Source organism: Harmonia axyridis, chromosome 2, assembly GCF_914767665.1.
Source record: "Harmonia axyridis chromosome 2, icHarAxyr1.1, whole genome shotgun sequence".
In the NCBI taxonomy this organism is placed as follows: Eukaryota; Metazoa; Arthropoda; class Insecta; order Coleoptera; family Coccinellidae; genus Harmonia; species Harmonia axyridis.
This window is the reverse complement of record NC_059502.1, coordinates 30,583,722-30,606,621: the sequence shown is the minus strand read 5'-3', so window position 1 is coordinate 30,606,621 and position 22,900 is coordinate 30,583,722. Positions and strand designations below refer to the sequence as shown.

The following is a 22,900-nucleotide window of genomic DNA, read 5'->3' as shown; positions in this document are numbered from 1 at the left end:
TAGAAAATTCAAGGAGAGTATCGAAAAAATTACCGAAAATTTCTGTGACCACAAAACTGACAGAGTTGAAATTTCGAGTGTTAATAACGAGCATTCATTTGAATTTGTAGCAGAGAGTGGATTTTCTGTGATTACAAGTAGCGCTCAGCTTTTACCAAATTACTAACATTTGTTTATATACTTCGAATTTGGAAACTATATGATACAAGCTAAGCGCTACTTGTAATCACAGATGATCAACTGTAATTTCGCCACAGCACTCTTCACCACGTATTCAAATGAACGCACGATATGAGATATTATTTTCAAGCTTCGTACATCATCAGAACTATAGAAAATGGATCATAGAAAATTCAAGAATAATAAAATTTCAACAATACATCTGTGAGTACAGATCCGAGTGTGTTGATATTTTGCTTCTACACAAAGAATTACTATAACTACACGATTAGCTTCGTGCGGATAGCAAAACCAGTACCATAGAAAATTCAAGAAGAATATCAAAAAACAAAAAACCAATATTTCAGGGTCAACAGATCCGATCGAAATTTTGCGTGTTTATGAGGAAAACCTCGAGCAAAACCAATCGCAAGCGGATCAATACATCAGAACCATAGAATATTCAGAAAGAATATTGGGAGAAGAAATACCTGATATTTTCATGATTACTGATGATATCGGGTTGATTTTTTGCGTGTATACAGAATAATCATTTCAGCTCCATTCAAAATTTCTTGTTGATAACTTTATCAGAACCATAGAAAATTGAGCAGAATATTAAAAAAATTAACTAATAATTCCATTAAAACAGATCGGTCCTAATTGAGATTTTGCCGGTACCGACGAATTTGAAAACGGAAGGAAATATTTTTATGAATTGTGAAAGATTTTTGATGGGATATTCAAGAACCCAAAGAAGAGAAGAAATACTTCTAGAAATGTTACTGTGTGAAAAAATTGTTGATGCTAGCACTTTCTTAAGAAGTACAAAACTTTGTTCATTGGAAAATTTGGGAACTCTACATTCAACAAAACCATAATGATTATTATAATGAGAAAATATTTTAGGCGCTAAGTCATAGTTGATTGTATTATGAGGAAAAATATGCTGAATATTAGGTCGTTGGATAGAACAAAATAATCCTTACTCTAGAAATTGCAGATTTCAAATTCTTCCCAAAGCAGAACCTACACTGTTTCATTAGTGAGCCATTTATTTCGAACGATATCAATTCATAACAGAAATTGTAAATATTTGCGATATATCCCAAATATTTTATGATTCGTGAAGAAGAGATTTGTGTTGAACAATCAATCGATTCACTCCTCTCACATCTCTAAATTAATGATTCCGTGAGGATTCCCAATTATTTATGATTACAAAGTATTCTTTTCAATGTTATCTCCTCCACTTTATCAAAAAATCCAAAGTGTCCGATCATTCTTTCGAGTAAAACGCCATTCGATACCTCACTTCTAAACAACTACTACTACAAGATAAGATCCTACACATCGCATTACTCTTTCGGATGACCATTTTTCAATCTGTAACCGTAGATATCTTGAAACTACTTCTGATTCGAAAATTCGATAGCTCCTACTTCAGTGTCCACTTTGTGAAGGCTATTCTCGAATCACAAAGGGAATCTTACAATAATTAAAATTGTTCTGGAATCTGGAATTCAACCATTGTCTCGACAACATTCCGAGAGCTTGAAATAGCTAGAATTCCTTTTAAATGCTTTATATTCACTTCAAATATGCTTTTGTGCTGTTCGATCCGAAAACCAAGTAGTTTATTTAGAAACTATTTTTTGAATATCCAAGAAGATTTAAGATTTCTTTTATCAATATTGGAAATGCTGATTTTTTTTCGAGTTTTTTTTATTTCAACATCAATTAATGAAATAATTATTTTTTATTCCAAGAACCCATAATTTCAGATGAAACTGATTATCATAATTTTGAATTTTGAAATTTTGTGGTGCCAATTACAAACATCTTGGTTTTAGAATTTTGGACAAAAAAATCAGAATACCACATGGATTTTTTTCGATTGATAGAAACTTCATCGATCAAAACTCAAATATTTCCTTTGATGAAACTCCCCAGAATCCAGTTTTAATTATATCAAATATATTTTTGGAAAACAAAACTTTAATATTTAGGCTACAAAGGTAGAGCACTTAGATACATCGAAGAGAAAATCTTTCATTTCATATAATTAGAGTTGAATGAAAAAAAAATTAGAAATTTTGGAAACTTTTGAAGGATTCCGTTTCGATTCAAGAATTTACAATATCTGAAAAAAAAATTTTTTGGTTGAATGTAATGGTTTATTAGAAGAAATTCAGTGGGAAAATCAATTTATCTCTACCTACATAGAGATATGTCAAAATGAAAAATTAAAAGATCAATCAACTTCGGAACAAAGAGCTCAGTAATCGAAAATGTAAAAAAAAATAGGATCTAAAATCAAGATATTTATGGCAATATAATTCAGATAGGAAATGAATGGGATTGAAAGAATAAACTTTTTTGACGTGTGATAGAATTTCAAAATTTTCAAAAAGCTCATTACCACCTTCAACTGATGAGGAATATGAATTTTCAATATTATAATATAAGTTATAATATTATAATAAATTGCTTATGAGGCGCGCAAATGGAGAATACCTTGATCAAAAAGAATCAAGCATCAAAAAATATGGAGATAGATGCTTAATCAGATAATGAGAATTATATAAAAAAAAATTAAGAGTAAATCTTTGTACGGTATCAAATATTGATCTCAGTACATATCATTATACAAATACAAAGTTTGAATAATAACATCTTATATGTAAAATAGAACGAGTCATTTTTTTATTTCAACTCTTCGTTTTTAGTTCTCAATTGTCTGATTCGATAGAGCAAAGGTGTCTATACCAAATTTTAGTTTTTGTAATAACATTGTACCTGAAACTAAGAAATTTGAACTTCAAAATTAAAGACTAGATACATCCCCGATGAAAAAAAGCCATGAACCCCCAGCAATAACTACAAATGAATATAATAACCAAAAACTGAACAAATTCTTTGTATGTATCCAACCAATTTTTTCGACATTGGGTAAACTTTGTAGACGCCACGAAAACCCGGTCATCAAATATTATTGAGAGTAAACAATTATAGGCGTCAAATTCGGTTGGATATAAAATCAATATGTACCCAGATAATAACATGTTTCTCCGAAAGAAAACTGCTTCGCCTTATCTAATACGTAACATACCAAACTTAAAATATACTAATGGATGTTCAACCAGCTCCTTCACAAGCATGAAATATAACCATTGAAATACTTATAACCAGGGTTCTGTTCTCCAGAATAGATTACTGAACGCAATTCACTTTTGAAGAAGTATTTTCGTCGGAAATTTCTGAATTAATTCTCGTCAGAATTCTCTTATTTCCATTCCAATCCATTCTGGATGCGAAACATGGTTAAGTTTATTTCCGAACTAAGCTCTACACACATATTTCCACCTGTTACTACTTATTCTTACTTATTACCATGTTTCCGGCATAATGATTCAGCATTGATTAGAATTCTTGGGCTTTATAGCTTTGCATAGCTAAGAGAGAAAAAAAAACCGTATGTCTGTCGTGTACAGCTTTCCTCGAAAATTATAGCTCAGAAATGTCACGTATGACAAAATCTCATGATGAATATCGGTCTGCGAGGTTTGAACCTGGACTTATTGGTCCCATAATCCGAATTAAATTTTCAAAAACTCGTTTTATTTCTAAATTAGGAGGATAGGACCATGCTATATGAAATATTGTATTTATGTGAAATAATTCGAGTTCTCTGTGGAACCACACACACTTTTCCACGTGATGTTTTAATTTTTGTTTGACGTTCGTTTCGACAACAAAGTTGTTATCATCAAAAACTACACGTTATGGAATGTAGTTTCTGATGCTGACATTTTTGTTGTTAAAACATTCGTCGAATGATAGTTGAGATTGTGGTAACTTAAGTTCTGCAAATATTGCATTCATATCCATCATATCAATACATGTTTTCATTTTCATGATTGTTCTACGGTGTCAAAAAAGTACCGGAAAATAATATGAGTACTTATCAACTGAAAAATGGTACCTTTGGTAATTAGAATTTTGGAAGGAGAAAAATTCTGGTATAGGAACCATTTGTGGATTACGGTAGCTGTTCGATAAGATCCACCAATTTTCAACATCATAATTGTATTAGCGCCCAAATTGGTGAATGCAAATCTCAACAAAGTTTGTAGTTGATTTTCTTTTGAACCCTATCGCCGATTTTAGCAAATATTTTTTTGAATTGTAGTCTGATTCCTCAGGAATGTAGTTCAGATGCCATTCTCATTCACTTTTTTGCGAGCTTTTTTGTTATATACAGGGGTGAAGTCAATTTCAGTTCATACTCAACGAAAAGTGTTGAAAAGGTAATTGTATTGATTAATTCAGTTTTTAATCATCTACTGATGACCAGAAACATTAAAACAATGTAAAAGTCCTTCATCATATTGATGAATTATTTTCATTAAACCAATTATTCGATCAGTTATACTTTGTATCAATAATGTATTACTGTTCATTGAAATTGTCCTAAGTAGGTAATGTACGACTGTTCATTGAAATTGTCCAAAGTATGTAATGTACGACTTTAAACATCCAATTAAGGTATAGTTCTTCTGTCCAATGAATATTTCATCGAAACAACGAAAACTCAACCTCAATTTCAGAATCGTGATATCGATGAACAGAGATTTATGATATCAATATCCATGAAGGAATGAAATTTCATTTTATTGATGAAAATGTTCATGGTATCAATGAATTCAAGTTTATTGCCATTCTTTAATATAATGAACAAATTTTTGTTCCGTGTACTGAAATCATTCAAAGTAATATCTCTCAAAATGGAGATATCGCAATTATTGAAAAGAAGACATCTCCATAAAAGATGAGGCAACATCTAAGTGTTTGTAAACATTCTCGTCTGTTTACGATTCCATCCACTTGGAAAGAGAAAAATTACCGGTAGAACCATATCTGTGGATTACAGTGGCTCTTCAGTGAGATTTACCAATTTTCTGAACAAAAATTAATTATTAGATATCCTACATTATCGTGATGCGAAGGTTATGAATATTCCTCCTCTCGAAAAATGTAAGATTTTTAGATCTTGGACTTGCGAAATTCCATTTGAAAATCCTAGTTCGATACGGATTCAGAGTTAGATATTTCTATCCATTTTTATAATCAAGAACACATCACTCGAGACGATCTGACAAAACGAAGCAGTATAAACAAACAACATGAAAGATAACATCGAGGTTCGAGAATAACGTTCAAATTCATCGTCAGTATAGCTGACAGCGAGGATGACAGTTGTGACAATTCAGAGACGAGAATAATTTCGACCATTCCTTCAAGAAGTATGTTCGAATGATCAATTCATACTTTTCGGCACAATGTCATTTCAAAAATTGAAGATGTGAATATTTTGAAATGAAGTGAAATTCAAAGTTACCTATATCAACTTGATGGCCGTATAAAATTTGAATGAAGCATACATTCATTAAAAATAAAATTTGATTTTCGTACTTAATACCTATATTCAATGGAAGTTAAAAATAAAACTAGAATTTGAGTGAAACAATAATATAACGTACGGGTGGGTAAGTACTCTATCAAAATTGGATCAATTTACAAATAATATTGAAATTACAGAAATGGAGTTCTATAATCCATACAATATGTAAAATACCTGTATCTATTCCTACTAATGACATATTAATATGAAAGACATTACTTCTGGTCTAGCTCTAATTCCCAGTATATTCATTTTTCATACTGAGGTTTACACGTACGTAACAGAAAATCGTTGACGACTATACCCTGAATTCACAGACCGTCGACCTTTGCTGATGTAGGTATGAAAGGTTTCATTTATTCATGTTCTATTCAGTAAAGAACCATAATCATAAAATCAATATGAGGACATTCTTCCATACAAAAAATCAAGATAAAGGTTTGCCTCCTTGCTTATCAAATATCAAGAAGATTCGTATTAGTGAAGGAATTGAAACTCATCAACTTTGAATGAGTAAATTGAATATTTCGATGGTTTATTTCAAAAGTAACATGAAAGTATCGTTTTCAAAAACTCCTCAATACCTTTTCTTCTTCGATTGAGAAAGGAACACATTCTAAATCATATCCATACATACTAGGTACTTATTGATCTGCAGTTAATTATGTGAATAAAATCTTTTTTTTCAGAAACAATTTATGCAAGTACTTTTTTGTTCAGTTTGTTTTTTTTCTTGTATTTTTTAGTTGTATCAACATAAGTTCATGAGTCGAAATCAAATATTGAATAAGTTATGATTAAAATTCATACATAGATACACAAAATACATTGAGTTGAAATATTCCATCTGAAGAACTTGATTTTTGTTTTAATTCATCAAGGCACCTCATTAACAATTCTGGTACAAGCAAACCTAACGATCGGCAAAAAAAAAATTTGCAATTTGTATAATTTATTGTGTTATAACTTAGTGAAATGGCAATTCTATTACAATCACATATATGTGGATAAAGCATAATAGCGATAAATTCGGGATCTTGATATCACAAATAGTAAATATGAGAAGTTAATGCTATTTCAGAGGAAAATAATGATAGGTGGCAGAAATTGGTGTTCAGAAATGGATCAAAGAAAGATTTACAATACAAATGCATTGCTTATCTCGAACTTATACATATAGGTATACCTACATAAGCTGATGTCAAACACGCGAATGAATAGGGAAAAATATTTGCAGTAACCATATAGGTAATTGCAAATTTCATCGTGCATAATTGCATGTGAAATTTATTTAATCATACAAAATATTGAAAGGTTGGTGAAGGGTGTACCTATTTCATTTCAATGAAAGCTTTAGGTGGAAAGCTCCCAGCTTCAATATATGTAATATCTGCACATTAAACAAAACTAATTTGCAACCATAGCAGGGAGCTTTATATCATTGATTTGTTTTCATAACTGACAGCAGACTGTGTATGTGCAACAATTGGATCTATGCCTATTCGATAAATGATTAATCTCTATCTAATAAATTATGGGGGTAAAAGAGAATCAGCATGCAAGTTTATCAATTTTTTGACACCTACAGGAGAACCATAGATAGAACTTAGATTCAAGATAAGGGGTTAGGTTGTTCGATTATCGAATGAAGCCTTGTGTATCGTATAAGCTGCCCCTGAAGAAACATTCAAAAAAACAATTACTAACCATGTCCATCGTCCAGACAGCATAAATTAAAGCACGGTCACTTAAATCACTAAATACATAACAAAATCGATTTCGCACATATCCTCTTGAACTGCCTACATTTACTTCGTTCAAAAGCTCATTTCGTACGTGAATGAATCGCATAAATGCATCAAAATTGGCCAGCACTCGAGTATTGCATTTATCAACAACATTCTACTAGTGTTATTGTCGTATACCGAAACAAAATCAAACAAAGAGAAAGAGCAACAAAGCTACTCTGCCAGTGCCACTGGCGGATCTTCGATCGATCATTCAGTGGAGGAAAGTTATCTCCCCTTCTACTAGCACACCGTTCCCCCACCACCGGCCTCTTCACGTCTAAACATTTAATGGCTGTGCCGGGGCCAGGACTCGCTACTCGCGCCGCTGGTATCCGGCGCTGGTGCGGGTGCGTTTTTGCCTGGCGCTTTCAAAGCTACTGGGATCAACGTGAATGAAAATATAAATATGACATTGGATATTTCTCGGCAGCGGAATTGGTTTTTTTGCCGACGCCAATTAGTATGCGTCGTGTATTGGACGGTTGTCGGTTCGTTAAAATAAAAGAACTGCAGATACAATATGAGATTGGATTCTTGGAATACCGTCCGATGTTTAATATTGCAGATTGATGGCTAACTCAAGTGAGCATCATTCCTGATGTGCAAGATCGAACACCTTCGTACCAGGACCGGATCAAACGGCTGCGTGTTTTTAGAACTTCCTGAGGAAGTATGAGAGGGTGCCAGGACCTTGTTTATGCTAAACTTAGTCACAATACATATTTTTAATTCCTTCTTTTACAATCTCCTATTTTGAATTTTGATGCACTCAATTTGAAATATTTGAATTCTTTGTGATACCCACACGAGAAGAAGGCCCATTCAAACATACTTCATCGTCCTTTCAAGACACTAACTTTTGCAAATTATTCGATATATTAGGCCAATTGAAAAATCCCCGGTCTGATGCACAGATGGAAGTACTAGTATTAAATTCATATGATTTTCAGTTAGTACAAATCTTCAAACAATACGTGTCAAAATTTGACAGCAGTCCGACCATTAGTTTGTGAGATATTGCTATTGTGAGTGTAGCTACTTTTGTTATTTAAAGAAATATGAAAAAAAAAGAATTTCGTGTGCTGATAAAATATTGCTTTTTGAAGGAAAAAAAACAGATGAAGCAAAATTTTGGCTTGATGAAGAGTTTACGGGGTCTGCACCAGGAAAATCAAACATCATTGATTGGTATGCTAAGTTTAAACGTGGTTAAATGAGCACCAAAGACGGCGAATGCAGTGGACACCCAAAAGAGGCTGTCAACGACGAAAAAATCAAAAAAGTTCACATAATAATTTTGAATGACCGTAAAGTGAAGTTGATCGAGATAGCAGTTATGGTGAAGATGTCATCTGAACGAGTCCATCGTTCAGATATAATCTATAATATAATATATATATTATAATAATATAATATATATAATAACATCATTCACGAATATTTGTACATGAGAAAGCTGTGTGCAAAATGGGAGCCGCGTGAGCTCACTATCGATCAAAAGCAACAATATGTTAATTATTATGATCAGTGTTTGAAGCTGTTTAAGTGCAATAAACCTGAATTTTTGCGTCGATCTGTGACAATGGATGGAACATGGCTCCATCATATTTCACTCCGGAGTCCAATCGACAGTCAGCTGAATGGATTGCACACGATGAAGCGAACCAAAATCGAGGACAAACACAACAGTCAGCTGGCAAGGTTATGGCATGAGTATTCTGGGATGCGCAAGGTATAATATTCATTGATTGCCTCCAAAAGGGCCGAACCGTCAACAGTGATTATTATATAGCGTTATTGGACCGTTTAAAGCATGAAATCGTTAAAAAACGACCTCATTTGAAGTAAAAAAGTGCTGTTTCATCAAGACGTCGTATTACAAATCAATGGAAACAATGACAAAATTGCATGAATTGGGCTTCGAATTGCTTCTGCATCCACCGAGGCCTATTTTGAAGCGATAAACAAATCGTACTACAAAAATGGCATCGAAAAGTTGTAAGATCGCTATAATCGCTTTATTGCCCTCGAAAGCAAATATGTTGAATAATAAAATCGAATTGTGCCAAAAAATGTGTTTTACTACATAGTAAAACACATTTTTTGGCACAAGTTCTTTTCAAGGGACTTTTCAATTGGCCTGTTACGTATGTATTGCTTTTGAATATGAAGTTCACAGTGGACATAGCACTCTATTCAAGTTGTAACAACCGCTTGTGAAGATTATGGGGATTAGAGTGTGGTTACTATTACAATTTCTGAATTGCTTTTGAGTTGAAGTCTATAATACAGTTTAAAGCCTTCACTTGTAAGTCTTTACCCCCAAGCAATACTACCCTCTCCGGCAATGAGGATAAAGAAGTCGAGTCATTTCTAGATCTTGCCTAGTGAATATGAATCTGTAGTTCCACGAACTCTTTTAGTAATTATAATGTCTAGATATTAGTTAAACGCCCTTGAAAAAGTTTCGTATTGGAACTACTGATATGTCCATCAGCAAAAGCCATACTCTTCTGCAATAAATACAGTATGTAATATAAATCCCATCGCGAATGCAAAGGTATATAAAGCCAATAACTAACCTTCGATTGAGATTCCTATACGTTACACCTTAGGTTAATAAAATAAATAAACAAAAATATAATTCGAACTCAAAATCTAACTGAAATGCTTAAAATCTTACGATAAACGACGTAAGCCATATAGGGTTCCAGGAATTTTTACAATATTGTTTTTATTCAACAATATCTTAGAAAAAAAAGTTGATCTACCTAGTAATGAAACGACGATTAACTTTCAAACATTTTCGTATTTTATGTATTACAAGAATTACCATAATCGAAGAAATTATTAGTTGTCCACGAAATTATTATACAGAGTGTAACCAAATGAGTATAAGTTGTCGGAGGTCCTTCAATGTAAACAAAAAATTTTAGACCTTTTCTTGAAAAGCTACACACCTTCGAAAATAAGATCATTATTTTTCTGGAAATTGGTTTAAAATTGGAGAAATGACATTCTATGATAATGTTCTGCCATTAAAAAAAACGTGTCTGTCACCAACAAATTTTTTTTGATTTCATTAACTGAACAACACATGAGTTGAAAAATGTTTGTAATGAAACGTTATATTCAACAAATATTTTTGAATTAAGAAATTTTGTTTCGTTAAAGTTTTTCGATGAAAAATGTAATAGCGGTTGTTGCATGTTTTAGCCCTCTAGAAGACCACAACAAAATTTATAACATATTCAAGGCATTTTTTTCATCGGTAAAACATTATCACAAAATGGCATTCCGTCAAGTCTTCTACATTTTCAACAGGGACGGCTCGTCAGGGTCGGCAGGGTCGGCCGGGCCGACCCAAAAATTATCGGGAAATAGAAAATAATTCTAGATATTCAATTCATTCAAACTCAATCGGAGTTATCGATTTCGATATCCAAATTCCCTCGGTAATGAATATTTCCACTCAGAACAGGAAAATATAACTTATACCGGCCAATATTTTCTTTCGGACCCACCTAATATTCGATTTCCAAAGCATCCAGCGTTGTTATTCCCTTTCATAAATTGTAACAAACCACAATCGTAAATGGTTACTTTTCGTAAAATCACCCCAAACAGGTTATTCCAGAATTGTACGTAACACCGTAACATTAGGTCTGAAATGTAACACAAATGTTACAATTATACAATTGCAACTCCTGGAATGTCACTGAAAGCATCTCATCACGTTAGGTCGGCCGAGAGCCGATGGCGGAACCAGCGCTACCGAGAGCGCTACGTAAAGGAAAAGATACTACGACATACGCCCAGAATACGACCACTCAGTAGAACGGCACAACAACTCGATGTTAGGTCGCTTCCCAATACACAGGGTCGGCCGGCCGGTTATCCTATTGCAGAGCGTCAAGCAGCAACTTTTCACAGTTTATTTCAAATATTTGATAATTAAATGAATGGTTAATTATGAGACATTATTATTATTACATTATTAGACGGATGTTAAATGTTTTTGTCAGATGTCAGTAATTTTCCGCTTCGTTCGAGACGGTAAAATATCCGAACGATTTTGGGGTTTTTTCGATGTTAGTGAAGGCCGAACCGCGAATGATATTTTCAATACCTTGTTGGATAATTTTAAAGATTTCAATTTAGCGACTAAATTAGTAGGTCAAACATAAGACGGGGCAGCTGTGATGGCGGGGGAAATCAATGGGTTACAAGCGCGAATAAAAACAATTGCTCCTCAAGCACTATTCACGCACTGTTATGCACATAAATTGAATTTAGTGTTACAAGATTCGACCAAGAAAATCAATGAGTGTCGCGTGTTTTTTTTCGACTCTTTTAGGATTTTCGTCGTTTTTCACTAAATCAAGTAAACGCACTAATATTCTAGACGAAATTTGCAAAAAAAGATTACCCTCTAGCTCGGAAACTCGTTGGAGTTTCAAATCTCGCGCTGTAAAAACAATATTCGATAAGAGCGAAGAATTATTTGAAGTTTTTGATCATATCAGCGACAATTTGGATGAATGGGATGATATTACAATACGTGAAGCTTCCGGTCTGAAGAAAATGTTGAATGATTTCGAATTTTTATTCATTCTCCACTCTTTTAATTTGATTTTTATATACATTGATCCCGTTTTTTTTTATAATCCAGCATAAGTTATCAGATATAACTTATTGCAACGCCAGAATCACTTCTTTATTATCGACTCTGAAAAAATTTCGCACAGAAGATGAGTATTTCATTCGCTTATATTCAGAAGTAGAAAACTCCCAGAAGTAATGCCACCGAGTACTAGACGTCGAAAACGTAAAATAGATTCCGAAATTCAGCTCACGGATATTTCCTCAATGAAACGGCTTTTTTGTGAAATTCTGGATGTAATTATAACTTAAATTGAAATAAGGTTTAAAGACATTTCATCACTTCATTTTTTGGAACTAGTGAATTTTAATAAATTTGATATATACGTTCGTAATTTTCCGGAAATACCTTTCAAATCTTTGATCGATAATTACAAAAACTTTTTCGATAAGGATGAACTCAAACGTGAATTACAAATTTTGTACTCGGACAATGCTATCTTCGGCAATTCAAATACGCTGAATGGTATTACGGAATTCATTTTCTCAAATAATATTGTGTCCGATGTTCCTGAATTATATAAGTTATTTTGTATGATTTTGTCCCTGCCACCAACATCCGCGTCAGTAGAAAGAAGTTTTTCAGCGCTCAAAAGAATAAAATCTTTCAGTAGGAACACGATGTCTCAAGACCGTTTAAATAACCTGGCACTGATATCAATGGAAAGAGGTTTAGTTAAAGAACTAGCCAGAGGAAACATTTTTTTCGAGAAAATAATTGATGACTTCGCGACAAAGAAAGATCGTCGAATTGATTTGATCTATAAAAATGAATAAAGGGTACGCAAGCTCATACATTTTTGACCAGAATACATGCGGTCATTTCCACAATATTTTTTGTGGTCTTTATAAGATTTTTTTATATTTTATACATTTATTTATATGTATTCATGAGAAGTTTTCTCTATGTTTATTCAAATGTGTGGCCGACCCACATCTCGAGGGCACGAGCCGTCACTGATTTTCAACAACAAAAATTGCAATAAAATTTTTACCCTTCTAAGAAGTAGAATAGGTAATTTTCTTTTTCCAAAAAAGCATAAGAGCATATGGTTACATAAAAATCCACTTTAATTTTAGACAAGGATTAACTACCCAAAAAACTTTCGCACTTTCGGTAACAACCTGTAAAGCACAGTTCAAATCGCTTATTTCAACATCGAATATCCATTTAGTATTTAGTGAATATGGCGACGAATAATACCTGAAGATTGTCGTATTTTCAACAGAAAAGGAAGGAAAATTCCTTAAAAGCGCGCAGGATAAATAATCAATCTTCACAATCCTTAATTCGTAGAATCCAAATATTGAATAGAAAAAAGTGCATTGCGTAGTCCAGTATATATGCCGTATACCAAAAGAGATATCTACTTTAAATTTTATAATTTTTTCATACCTAAATTTTAATTATAAAAAAAACATGATATTATGTGGTTTCGGTCCTTATACTTCATGGACATTCATCAGATATAGATAAAATAAACAAAGAAATTTCAACTATTAGTGAAAATAAGTTGTTTTTATTCATCAATGAAACTTGACATACCTTACATCATTAAAATACGAAAGATATTTCTTGGATGATTCTCAATACAACATTCTTCATCGAGAACTTTAACCTAAATAGATATTAATTATAATTTCTTGAAAATTTTCCCGTTTAACATTCCTTTATAAGAGTTGAAATAATTTGTTGTTCAAAGGACCGAAGGAAATGATATTGATAGCCCTGGTGTAAAATTTGTACTCTTTTATTTTTTTATGGTCACTTCTATAGTCCAGCAGCGTGTGGTCTTGTTTGTCACTCCATTCATTGTCATTTACTCCCTGATCTCCTTAGCCTGAGCTAATGAATCAATTTATTACTCTTCGACGGTGGTTTCAGGGCTTCCCGACAGCAGCTAATGAGTTGAATGAACAGATACTCCATTTAAAGAACTGATTTTCTAGTACAGACATTATTTGGACTGTAATCCATTGAACTCTAGCGTTGCCGTCAATTTAATTGACTTTGATTTTGTAAGTTTTTTGCACTTGGTCTGAAAAAAATTTCAGTTTGAAAAATACCTATAATTTGAGAATTATTAATATACTAGTGGAATAAATTGAAGGATCAAAATAAAATTCGTAATTTTTAGCGTTTTTTTAAATGGCTGTATTTATGATAACAATGGTCGTATCTCGATTTGAAAAAAAACTTTTTGAAGCTTGTTTAGAGCATAGTTTAGAGAATTCATGATGAAAAAATTGTTCAAGCAACGTTACCGCTCAATCTTAATGAATATACAGTATCTAAAATTCTGAGAAATTTTTTCAGTTTTCATTTTTGGAATACAGACTTGTAAATTTTTTTCCAACTTAACCACTATACTACATGGATAAGATAAATTGTTCATTTAGCTTCATTATCCTTTTTTCAAAATTTCGATGCGAGCACTTCTCGCTGAAATATCGAACTTTGAATTGAAAAGGACCTTTTTGTCTTCAACCATCCATATCTCACCAATCATTGATTGCACAGAAAATTCAAGGGGTGTTTTCGAATCTTGAATGTCTTCTCTAAAAGAAGTAGCTATTGGATTTACGGAAAAAATTTCTTTTCGTTCTCTACATTAATTTGAAAAGTTTTTTGGAAGCTTTTTGGATAATCAAACTATAAACTTCAAGCTTCAATTTTTTTAAATTGAGATACGGTCATTGTTATCGAAAATACAGCCATTTGAAAAACCGCTAAAAATTTCGAATTTTATTTTGATCCTTTAATTTATTCCACTAGTGTATTTTCGAATGGGTCATGTGAGACTCAAAGTTGAAAAATTTGCCTTGAAATTTTCAAGGGTTGGTTAGGGGTCTCTGTCTTCATATCACGTAATAATTATCAAATATAAGTGAAATGACGTATATTGCAATACAAATTTTCATGCAACCAAATCAATTAATAAATAACAAATATAAGCTGTCCAACTTTCAACTTGAACGAAAGTACACAGATAACCGAAGATTGGCCTACTTGATGAAAGATTGCCAAACTCCTGTGAAAATCCTATTGGAATATTCATCACCCTACAATATATTTCTGAAGTTTTTGTTTGTATTAATGAAATATAATTATTATTCAGAAATTAAAATTGATGATTTTTCTTGTGCAACTTATTTATCAATTTCCCATTTAGAATTCATTTTTTTCCACAATGAATCAAAAATAACAATTCGTTCAGTATTTAGTAGTTGATTTATGATTCCGGGATAATTTATTTTTTTATTTTGATATTTTCGTTAGCATATGCACTTTCCGGTTAAAAAAAGCAATAAATTAAAATCTAATACAAGTAATTTTTATTTTGAAGCCGTGATATTGGAAGTATGAAGATTTGCAAAATAAAAGTTGGTACAAAAATTACTGAATGAATTGAGAGCCATATACTCATAACGAAAACTTCCATAGAAATTTCATCGGAAAACTGGAAATGGGAGAACTTCAAGACAACATAATTTTGGTTGAAGGTTTTTATGACCCACTTTCAGACCATATCGATTCGTTAATACTTCGTTTTGTGAATTGGTTTCCAAAATAATAACAAACATAAATGGTTTCCAAATTACCTGCTTTATTGAGCTGACCAGCTTGCTCGGTAGTGGTAGTAATTTTTTATGGGCAGAGATATTTCATGAGATATCTAGACAAAACGCGACGTAAAGTGAAAATAATGAGCGTTTTCTTGAATTTCAAATCGTTTTGGTTTATTGTTCCCCATTGTCAATGTTTGAAATTATTCAAGGAATAATTCGAGAGTTTTGGCTTTTTATATCCACCAAAAATATGGTACGAGAGTTGGACATCTATATCTCAAGGGGCTGGATGCTGGATCAACAGAAAACAAAAAAACATAAATCTTAAAATGAGGAGGAAGAATAGAACCAGAATTAGAATATGTTTCTGAATATTTCTAGATATTTGTAAGGGTTGCGTGAATTGTAATCTTTTGTTTGGAATTTGATATTCCTTTTGGTTTCTTTTGTCTCATTAATAAACCTATCTCTTCACTCGTACAATTTACTGAAAGTTTCATCGACGTTGATATTTTGCAACTCATTTACAGATTGCTAATTAATAATATAAAGTACTCTTAAACTTCATTGTCCACCCACATAAAGTAAATAGAACCTACTATGAATTCAAACTATAGGAATATATCCCCCTTTTGTATATAACATTATGGCTATACTCAGAGCGACCATAATTCATGATCATTAGTTACTTACAGATAAATTTATAAGTTTCATATGGCACAGAAAACTGAAACTTCTGAACCCATGGGGGAGAATATCATTTTCTACCTGAATATCACACTAATCAGCATTCTATCCTTTTATCTTATATCATTGCACCATTCATTTCCTTAGGGTATTGTATTGTTTTATCATATTTCAAAATTTGTCGTCCCTTTTGATAACATTGATTAGAGAATTGATTTGCTGTAGAATGTCCGACTGACATTTTATGATTATATCTCCTCGTGGATTTCCTTTGCTGAGTTTTTATAAAACCTTATATCGGCTTAGATTCCAACCAGGAAACAGGAAATACGTTTCAAAGATGATCGATCAGTCATATTCAACAAAATATATAGGGTGGCTCATATAAATAGTCCCTTCCCAGTGTATAAAAATTCAGAAGATTGATATTTAATTTCATAAAATTAAAAAAAAAATCAGTATGGAACATCTATATATAACTATCTAGAATCTAAATATAACCGATTTTTACATTGAAAAAGAGTTTTTTCAATAATAACATCCTGTATCTCCTAAACTACAGCAATCGAGAAAAAACAAGACACTTAAATACAAGTGGCTTGCCGGGAATCGATCATGGATTTAAAAATCCCGCTTAAAGTTAATGTCAAAATTATTTTTATCGCAGCAGACGCAACTGTTATCTGTTCTCTCGCAAAATTTCTATGTTTCTTGTAATTTAGTTAGTTCAATTTGAAAAATTCGTCAGGCCATATAAGAATGTTTTCCGATTTCACAATAGATTGTTATATCAAACAAATAATTTATTTCAGACTTTGCAATACAAATGCAATTTGGAGTGACAAAACACTGAAAAAAAAGAAAAAATATATTTGTGGATAGAAATAGATTTTGTACCAGGTTAAGGAGTTTCTGGCCAAAAATTCAACAAGCTAATCAAATAACCACTATATTTTCCTGATATGGATTCGGCCAACCTTTTCTTCTTTCTAAAACTGATTTTGAAACGTAACTGATATATTTAGAAAAAAATTCAAACTACTTTACGGTGGTTACTAATTTTAAGGGTGTAAAGGCGATAAAACAATTCAACAATATAATTATTGTAATCATTCCAAGCCTGATACTAAAACTGCATTCTTGGGGCTATAAGGAAAATATAACGAACTATTATAAAAATATACATTTTTTTCTATGTACTGAGAGGTTTTGTAATCGAAAAAAAAATTTTACAGTGGTTTACCAAAAAAAGTTCTAGTGGAAAGAAGCGGGCACTCTTCCAGAAAAAATATCACATAGATATCATATGATGCAAACTTTATATTGAAATATCTATGCCAATTTTGAGTTGAATATCTTGTGAAGGGAAGATGGTATGAGAAAAAAACTTGAACTTTAACATTTGTATCCCGAAAACAAATCGTTTCCGGACCCATATGTTATAGGACTCTATTTCTCAAAATGATCCGAGGAATCTGTCATTTCCGTTTGTACCTCCAATTTAGGAACACCCTGTATATTCAATTCAAAACTGATGTATTTACAAATAAATTGCGATTTTAATAAAACAAGTTAAATTGTAAAACGCAGCACAGACAATTTTTCGATGCGAATCTGTTTCTTTATAACTGCAGTATTGAAATTTTGTCAGGAAAATTATGCAAAAAACCGAAAACAACGGGTAACTATATACCGATGACGAATGCAAAAATAACAGATAGCAAAACAAGGGGGATGCCGACAAAACGGGTAGATGAAGAAAAATAATAAACCTCGGACATATAAATGCTCGTAGTGCAATAAAAGTAAACATCTTGAAAGCGATAATAATCTTATAAACCGTAAAAGATTACTATTTTTTTTATATTTTGAAGAAAAGTAAAAAGAGTTTCAGTTCATTTGTTTCATCCCGTCGGGAAAACTTTTGAAAATGCTCGCAAAATTGCCCAAATTGTTACAATTTTTTTTACATTTGCTTTATACATATGAATACAAAGGACTTTGTTCCCGTCGATTATCTACAACAATTCTGGTCAATGCTGGGGCTGATTGAATTGCTTCAAAGAGGGGATGATAGAAATCCTCAACGTTGGCCGAATGATATAATGAGTAATCTTTCAGAAATGAAGTGGACATAGGTAGCATCAGATCAAATATTTGGAAGAGGAAGTGTCGACGAGAAATCTGTTAGTAAACACTATTATAACTGCAGAAAAAAACAGCAATGTTGTTGACTAGACAGGTAATTAATGGATAAATTTAGAGTGACTAGCGAGAAAGATAATGATGTTTCGGGTAGAGTTCAACCTATGTGTAATGCATGAAATTACCTACTACCCAAAAGATACCTCTATAAAAAACCAGAAGGGATTTTTTTTGACGGCCTAGTCCGGAAAATTAACTTTTCCAGGTCGAAAAATTCTGGGGCGTTCGTTGCATAGCGACGGACCAGAATACTGGATAAGCGTATTTTGTGGTCTGAATTTGCTTTGAGAAAGTGTAGGCATTCTTGAACGATTACAGACAAAAAAATTGTATGTATGTATGTATAAACAAATAAACTAATTACATCGCTGAGGTATATAATACATTATAACCAGAGCGCGATATTAAATCAATAATAATTCTAAAAATTGATCTATGAGAGATACATTAAATAATTCAGGAGAAGAAAATGAAAATAAACAAAGAAAATTATGAGCGGAAATATGCCCAATCAGGTATCAATATTTTCTACGCCAGTTTCTCAAAACCGGTGAAAAAATGTACAATCAGGTGAATAGATTCTGGGTATTAGATATCACCAGGTCCATCTAGGAATTGAATTACTATTTAATAAATTTAATAAATTGGCATTCACAACAGACCATTCGAACTGTCTGTATGTTTCCTATTAGTTATTATCTTTTAATTTTTTTATTTTAGGGCTTGTGTTAATACTCATCCAAGCTAATTTTTTTAAGTTTTCTGGAATAAGATTGTAAATTTTGGGTGCAAGATAGTTGTAGCATCACTGGAATTGTCTTCATACATCTAAGTGTTTGGTAATTATGATCTCTGTTCCTGGTTGTGTAATCATGTTGCAGGGGGTTCAGTATTATCTTATGGGACAGGATAAAAGCGTATAATTGCCTTACATCATGAACTTCAGCTAGCTCAAATAATTCACGGCTCGGGAAGGTACGTGGTTTTCTGTGAATCAGTTTCAGGACCCACTTTTGGACAACCTCCAATGATCTAATATGGTTTTGGTAAGTACCACCCCACCAAATGTATGTATGAGTGTATTATTTCAAAAAGGGACGATACAGTGAATCTCGAACTCCCATTTCTTTTTTGACGTAGTAATATACCTTATAGACGTTGTAGGGCGGCTCTTTCCATTAGAAAGAAGAGTGAATCGGAATGTCATCACGAACTCCGCTCGTGTTTTCTACGATGAAAATTTCGTTATCCCTCAACAGAACCACAAAATTGGATTTCGGACAGGACATGGTCTGCTGCATTATCTACGAGAGGGTGGTTGGATCAAAGGTTTCATTTTAAGTGGGTGACAAGAAGGCCCCTGAATTGACCATATTGAACACCTAATTCAATTTTCGCGGATTTCCAGAAGAGATTTTCTTCACGAAGTGCCAAACAGGATAAGTAATTTCATTTCATTCGAATTCAGACTTGAAGCAGATGACAAAAAATGGCAAAATAAGTAGCTTTTCATCAGTGTTTTATTGAAAGAAAAAAAATAATTCTTACAATGACGGAGGCACTAGGTCACATGACACAGTAAGTTATTTTCGCTCTTTAACACTGAATATCCAGAGAGGATTTAATTTGCACATACCCAGAAGTCACAGTATATTCGAAAGAACAGAAATTTCTATGTAACCATTTACATATATTTTATAACAAATTGAAAGAGTATGAAACACGAGATACGGAGATTGCTACGCATGCCTATGTTCAATAATAATAATATAATAATGTGCTCAACTCGTAACGTATATCAGGAAAAACTATACAGTGGGTCAATTTGAAAGAGTACAACCTTTAATATCTCGTCCCCCATGTGAAATTAGAAAAAATGCAAATAGAGTCAAGTTTGGTTCGTAGCGGGACATATTATACAGTTGATACCAATCAATTTGTATCCATCCCTATGAGCGGGATGACATCAAAGTCTAAAATGTTAAAAGAGAAGGGGGTTCAATGACTCCTTGTTCCAGAAAATCAACTCGATACATATGGAAATATCATTTTGAATCTTTTCAAGAGAAATGGATAGGTAGAAGAGGGCTGATTGAATGACCACTAGGCTCCCAGACTTAACACCTTCAGATTTTTTCCTCTGGTGACTTTCAAGTCGGTTGTGTATGAAAAATAGCCCCGATGTGTGGAACAATTGGAAGTAAGCACAGCATGCCGAGAAATTCAAGTTGAAATTTTTCCAAACGTATTTAACGAATTTGAAAATAGAGAATTTAAGATTTTAGGGGTTGCTGTCATCATGCTGTCATCAACATAAAGAATGAAAATCGTATATGCTGTTACTTAAGGTTTTTACAATTACAAGGATGTGGGGATACACAGACAGACACGAAATCAAAAGTGGAATGGTTTGAACTACCAGGCGGAAATTTTAGATCCGAGACCAAACATTTCGTCCCGATAGTGCTATCACAAAGCTTTTACTAGTTTAGGTAACCTCGGAAGCACTTGCCTATATAGGTACTATATATTCCACAAAATGGTTTTGATTTCTCTCTCGATATCACAATATTTCGTAGATACAAATAAAATTCGAGAAAAGCACCAAGCAGGAGCTTTGAAGCGCTCGTTCATTCGTGCCCTGTTGGAGACCAAAGGACAAAGAGATTTATTATGCCTTACGAATTTCTATGAAATTTTCCTTCCATCATTTAGGGTAATGTAGATATTTTTTTTAATAATTGAATGCTCTAGATGTTCTTCAGAGTATTGAGGTTTTCACCAAATATAAAATAAGTCATTGTTGTTATTGTCATTTAAAAGAGACCTCGTTATGAATATTAATACAAACTAAATTTCAACATATTCGGATGTTGAGATTTTGATTAATTTTTTATTCTTCTGGTGCTGCGATCAATATGAAATTTTGCATTGAGTTTAAAATTACTAGTATATAAATAACTACAAGCAAAATGTCCACTTGAGTAAATTGAAACAGAATATTGAAAAGAAAAATAAATAATTCAGTGACAACAGATCCGACTGAGTGGAAATTTTGCGAATAGAATTTCAATTTCAAGCTCGATGCAAAATTTCACATGATCGTGTCAGCAGAACCATTCATGAGTCAATTGCACCCCATATAAATACAGTTATGTGGTCTTCAATGAAGCAATTGACGCATGAACGAACGAGCGATTAAAAACTTCTTAATACATTTCACTGTTTCCTCATTTTTTTAGGTTAAAATTTGTTGTGAAAGTTCATTAATATTTGCATCTGAATGCAGAATATATGAAGAGAACACGGTACAGAGAAAAATTTTCTTTCCAAAATAATTTTTTTTTTATGGAATCACTCAAAATCGAGGATACGGTTGTTTTTAATGTTGTGATGATATGGTTGAGTCCTAAGCAAGTTTTTGCAACCTTGTGTCAGTGAAATAACGAGCCAATATTATTCTCGAAATTTCATCCAGCCATCGGCCGTAAAAATGAAAAATCTGAACAGCAAACAGAGAATGTTAAGAATGTTATGGAGCTATACAAATATGAAATCATTTTTTTCTCGAATGCCCATTCGATCGAACCTTAATATAAAAATCAGTTGTAAAATAGTGAAACGAGCAACATCAGAGCCATTCTGTTCAATAAAAATAAAAAACTCACCTATTCCTTATAGAGAATAACAACTCAGGTATTGAATACCCTTCAATCAGTTGAATCCTAGGAAAAATGTAGGGTTTTTGAAGATTGCAGCCGTTTCCTGTCACATTCAAAGATCTCTTTCATCATTGAATCGTTTTCATACAAGAATCAACTAAAAAGATAATCTGAGACTAAGGCGATTAGGAGGTGCTTTCGGATCTAAGGATTATATTTGACTAGAAACTGAAATGTAGTGATAATTTGGCGTCAGTTCCAAACAATTTCTGTATTCTTGTCTATTTTAAAGTCGTAAAAGCGTGAAAATGCCTCTTTATATAAATATTATTCTTCCTTCATAGAAAGATAAATATATACACTCGGTTTGTTGATTTTGATAAGCGCAAAGAAAAATTACATTATTTCACTTCAAGCTTTTGATTTGATAATGATAATTTTTATTACTTGATTGCCGAAAAAGTTCAAAAGCAAATTTGTATTATTATTTTTGTATTTGTGTTCTCACATGTTATTAATTTCGTTATTTCATTAATCGTATTGTTGTATTGTATTCTCTAACTATATGAAATTATAGAACGTAATTGACTAAATCGTGTTCGTATTTTCAATAGAGTTTTAGTGCACGCAAAAAATAATACTCAATACAAATCTAAGTGATGTGAGAATGAACTCTCGCATCAAATTTGCAGCGTTTCTTT

At 32.6% G+C, this 22,900-nt stretch overlaps 1 protein-coding gene across 2 annotated transcripts in view; it reads right to left on the bottom strand.

The window, feature by feature from the left end:
* LOC123672056 (discoidin domain-containing receptor 2-like) overlaps window positions 1-22,383 on the bottom strand; it is an 86,312-nt gene extending 63,929 nt beyond the window's left edge. The window contains exon 1 of one of the 2 annotated variants that reach the window (XM_045606024.1): window positions 22,206-22,383. The gene's annotated coding sequence lies outside the window, so the exon portion shown is untranslated. Of the gene's footprint in view, window positions 1-7,330; window positions 7,688-22,205 lie in introns of those variants that run through there. The other variant, XM_045606025.1, reaches the window with a different exon arrangement.
* Between the last annotated feature and the right edge of the window lie 517 nt (window positions 22,384-22,900).